We start from the raw sequence: 4,947 nt of genomic DNA, 5'->3' as shown, positions 1-4,947 counted from the left end.
GCCAAGGATTTGGACTTTAAAGGTCCTCACTGGAGTGTCCTGATGCTGAGATCAACCTTCCCAAGGCTAATATTGACGCCAAAGTCCCTGAGGTTGACCTGTAAAGGCCCAAAGGTTGATATAAATTCCCAAAACTGATGTTGACTATTAAAGGTCTTAACATGGACATGAAGGACCAGATCTTGACATTGACAGTAACGTGGAAAGATCAAGTTACCAAAATTCAAGATGCCAAAAATCTCAGGGCCAGGCATCTCGATGCTGATGTGGGATTTCCACATGAAAAGCCCGAATCTCAAAGGCGATGTTGATGTGTCAGTACCAAATATCGAGGGAGATATTAAAGGACCGGAAATGACATCAAAGGCCCAAAACTTATATTAAGGGCCCTAGAACAGGATTGAAATGCCCAAAATCAAAATGCAGGATTTAGCTTTAAAGTCCCAAACTGGAGGGTCCTGATGCTGAAACAACCTCCCAAGGCTAATATTGACGTCAAAGTCCCGAGGTGCCCTTAAAGGCCAAAAAGTTGATATAAATCTCCCAAAACCTGATGTGGATATTAAAGGTCTTAACATGGACATTGAAGGACCAGATCTTGACATTGAAAGTCCCGGGTGAAACAGATCAAGGACCAAAATCAAGTTGCCAAAGATCTCACGGGCCAACCATCTCCATGCTTGATGTGGATTTTCACATGAAAAGCCTAATCTCAAAGGCGATGTTGATGTGTCAGTACCAAATATCGAGGGAGATATTAAAGCACCGGATATGGACATCAAAGGCCCAAAACTTGATATAAAGGGCCCTAAGACTGGATTTGAAATGCCAAAATCAAAATGCAGGATTGGCTTTAAAGGTCCCAAACTGGAGGGTCCTGATGCTGAAATCAACCTTCCCAAGGCTAATATTGACGTCAAAGTTCCCTGAGGTGCCCTTAAGCCCAAAAGTTGATATAAATCTCCCAAACCTGATGTTGATATTAAAGGTCTTAACAGGACATTGAAGGACCAGATCTTGACATTGAAAGTCCCGGTGGAAAGATCAAGGGACCAAAATTCAAGTGTGCCAAAGATCTCAGGGCCAACCATCTCCATGCCTGATGTGGATTTCCACATTAAAAAGCCCTAATCTTCAAGGCCGATGTTGAGTGTCAGTACCAAATATCGAGGAGATATTAAAGCACCGGATATGGACAATCAAAGAGCCCAAAACTGATATAAAGGGCCTAAGACTGGATTGAAATGCCCAAAATCAAAATGCAGGATTGGCTTTAAAGGTCCCAAACTGGAGGGTCCTGATGCTGAAATCAACCTTCCCAAGGCTAATATGACGTCAAGTCCCTGAGGTGCCCTTAAAAGGCCCAAAAGTTGATATAAATCTCCCAAAACCCTGATGTTGATATTAAAGGTCTTAACATGGACATTGAAGGGCCAGATCTTGACATGAAAGTCCCGGTGGAAAGATCAAGGGACCAAAATTCAAGTTGCCAAAGATCTCAGGGCCAACCATCTCCATGCCTGATGTGGATTCCACATTAAAAGCCCTAATCTCAAGGCGATGTTGATGTGTCAGTACCAAATAATCGAGGGAGATATTAAAGCACCGGATATGGACATCAAAGGCACCAAAACTTGATATAAAGGGCCCTAAGACTGGATTTGAAATGCCCAAAATCAAAATGCCAGGATTTGGCTTTAAAGGTCCCAAACTGGAGGGTCCTGATGCTGAAATCAACCTTCCCAAGGCTATATGACGTCAAAGTCCCTGAGGTTGCCCTTAAAGGCCCAAAAGTTGATATAAATCTCCCAAAACCTGATGTTGATATTAAAGGTCTTAACATGGACATTGAAGGACCAGATCTTGACATTGAAGTCCCGGTGGAAAGATCAAGGGACCAAAATTCAAGTTGCCAAAGATCTCAGGGCCAACCATCTCCATGCCTGATGTGGATTTCCACATTAAAAGCCCTAATCTCAAAGGCGATGTTGATGTGTCAGTACCAAATATCGAGGGAGATATTAAAGCACCGGATATGGACATCAAAGGCCCAAAACTTGATATAAAGGGCCCTAAGACTGGATTTGAAATGCCCAAAATCAAAATGCCAGGATTTGGCTTTAAAGGTCCCAAACTGGAGGGTCCTGATGCTGAAATCAACCTTCCCAAGGCTAATATTGACGTCAAAGTCCCTGAGGTTGCCCTTAAAGGCCCAAAAGTTGATATAAATCTCCCAAAACCTGATGTTGATATAAAGGTCTTAACATGGACATTGAAGGACCAGATCTTGACATTGAAAGTCCCGGTGGAAAGATCAAGGGACCAAAATTCAAGTTGCCAAAGATCTCAGGGCCAACCATCTCCATGCCTGATGTGGATTTCCACATTAAAAGCCCTCATCTCAAGGCGATGTTGATGTGTCAGTACCAAATATCGAGGGAGATATTAACGCACCGGATATGGACATCAAAGGCCCCAAAAACTTGATATAAAGGGCCCTAAGACTGGATTTGAAATGCCCAAAATCAAAATGCCAGGATTTGGCTTTAAAGGTCCCAAACTGGAGGGTCCTGATGCTGAAATCAACCTTCCCAAGGCTAATATTGACGTCAAAGTCCCTGAGGTTGCCCTTAAGGCCCAAAAGTTGATATAAATCTCCCAAAACCTGATGTTGATATTAAAGGTCTAACATGGACATTGAAGGACCAGATCTTGACATTGAAAGTCCCTGTGGAAAGATCAAGGGTACCAAAATTCAAGTTGCACAAAGATCTCAGGGCAACCATCTCCATGCCTGATGTGGATTTCCACATTAAAAGCCCTAATCTCAAAGGCGATGTTGATGTGTCAGTACCAAATATTGAGGGAGATATTAAAGGACCGGAAATGGACATCAAAGGCCCAAAACTTGATATAAAGGGCTCTAAGACTGGATTTGAAATGCCCAAAATCAAAATGCCAGGATTTGGCTTTAAAGGTCCCAACTGGAGGGTCCTGATGCTGAAATCAACCTTCCCAAGGCTAATATTGACGTCAAAGTCCCTGAGGTTGCCCTTAAAGGCACAAAAGTTGATATAAATCTCCCAAAACCTGATGTGGATATTAAAGGTCTTAACATGGACATTGAAGGACCAGATCTTGACATTGAAAGTCCCGGTGGAAAGATCAAGGTACCAAAATTCAAGATGCCAAAAATTTCAGGCCCAAACATCTCGCTGGCCTGATGTGGATTTCCACATGAAAGGGCCTAATCTCAAAGGCGATTTTGATGTGTCAGTACCAAATATCGAGGGTGATATTACAGCACCGGACATCGACATCAAAGGCCCAAAACTTGACATAAAAGGGCCCTAAAACTGGATTTGAAATGCCCAAATCAAAAATGCCAGGATTTGGCTTTAAAGGTCCCAAACTGGAGGGTCCTGATGCTGACATCAACCTTCCCAAGGCTAATATTGACGTCAAAGTCCCTGAGGTGGACTAACAGGCCGGGAAGTTGATTTTAATCTCCCAAAACTTGATGTGGATATTAAAGGTCTAACATGGACATTGAAGGACCAGATCTTGACATTGACAGTCTCGTGGAAAGATCAAGGTACCAAAATCAAGATGCCAAAAATCTCAGGGCCAAGCATCTCCATGCCTCATGTGGATTTCAACCTGGAAAGGCCCTAATCTCAAAGGCGATGTTGATGTGTCAGTACCAAATATCGAGGGTGATATTACAGCACGGGACATCGACATCAAAGGCCCAAAACTGACATAAAGAGCCCTAAAACTGGATTTGAAATGCCCAAAATCAAAATGCCAGGATTGGCTTTAATAAAGGTCCCAAACTGGAAGGTCCTGATGCTGAGATCAACCTTCCCACGGCTAATATTGACGTAAAAGTCCCTGAGGTTGACTTAAAGGCCCAGAAATTGATGTAAATTTCCCAAAAGCTGATTTGGATATAAAAGGCCTGAAAATGGACATTGAAGGACCAGATCTTGACATTGACAGTCCCACTGAAAGATCAAGGGACCTAAATTCAAGATCCCAAAGATCTCAGGACCCAAAAATTTCATTCCCAGATGTTGATTCAATCTGAAAAGCCCCAAATTAAGGGGGATGTTAATCTGTCAAACTTCAAGTATTGAGGGAGATATAAAAGCACCAGAAATTGATATTAAAAAAACACAAGTATTGTTGACATAAAGGGCCTAAAATTGGATTTGAATTGCCAAAATTCAAAATGCCCCAATTTGGTGTCAAAGGTCCAAACCTGGAGGGCCCTAATCTTGATGTCAGTCTCCCACAACTCTGAATTGGACACATTGAGGGCCTCAATTAGACATTGAAGGACCAGATGTTGACATTGACAGTCCCAGTCTGGAAAATCAAAGGACCTCAACTGAAAATGCCAAAAATTTCAGGACCAAAACATCACTATGCCAAATCTAGATAGAAATTGAAAGGACCTAATCTCAAAGGCGATGTGACGTGTCAGTACCAAATATCAAAGGAGATATTAAAATGCCGGAAATTGACATCAAAGGCCCAAAATGTGACATAAAGGCCCCTAAAATGGGATTTGAAATGCCAAAAATCAAAAATGCCAGAATTTGGCTTTAAAGGTCCAAAAGTAGAGGGTGCTGACATTGGCATCAATCTTCCCAAGGCCAATATAGATGTAAAGGTCCCTGAAATTGATGTCACTCTCCCAAAAACTGATAGTAGACATCAAGGGTCCAGATTTGACATTGAAGTACCAGATGTTGACATTGACAGTTCAAGTTGGAAGATCAAGGGGCCTCAACTGAAGATGCACAAATCTCAGGACCAAACATAACTATGCCAAATCTGGATCTCATCTGAAAGGTCCTAAACTTAAAGGTGATGTTGATGTGTCAGTTCAAATATCGAAGGCGATATTAAAGCACCAGAATTGGACATCAAAGGCCCAAA

The 4,947-nt window shown here is 42.2% G+C and overlaps 2 pseudogenes; both read left to right on the top strand.

Annotated features, from left to right (window-relative positions):
• Positions 1-201: 201 nt before the first annotated feature.
• Positions 202-1,131, top strand: LOC133398984 (neuroblast differentiation-associated protein AHNAK-like; annotated as a pseudogene).
• Positions 1,132-1,388: 257 nt separating this feature from the next.
• LOC133398983 (neuroblast differentiation-associated protein AHNAK-like) lies at positions 1,389-4,940 on the top strand (annotated as a pseudogene).
• The last annotated feature ends 7 nt before the right edge of the window (positions 4,941-4,947 follow it).

The sequence above is a fragment of the Phycodurus eques genome, unplaced genomic scaffold, assembly GCF_024500275.1.
Source record: "Phycodurus eques isolate BA_2022a unplaced genomic scaffold, UOR_Pequ_1.1 contig_803, whole genome shotgun sequence".
In the NCBI taxonomy this organism is placed as follows: Eukaryota; Metazoa; Chordata; class Actinopteri; order Syngnathiformes; family Syngnathidae; genus Phycodurus; species Phycodurus eques.
Note: the sequence above shows the minus strand (reverse complement) of the source record. Positions and strands in the feature narration are given on the sequence as shown.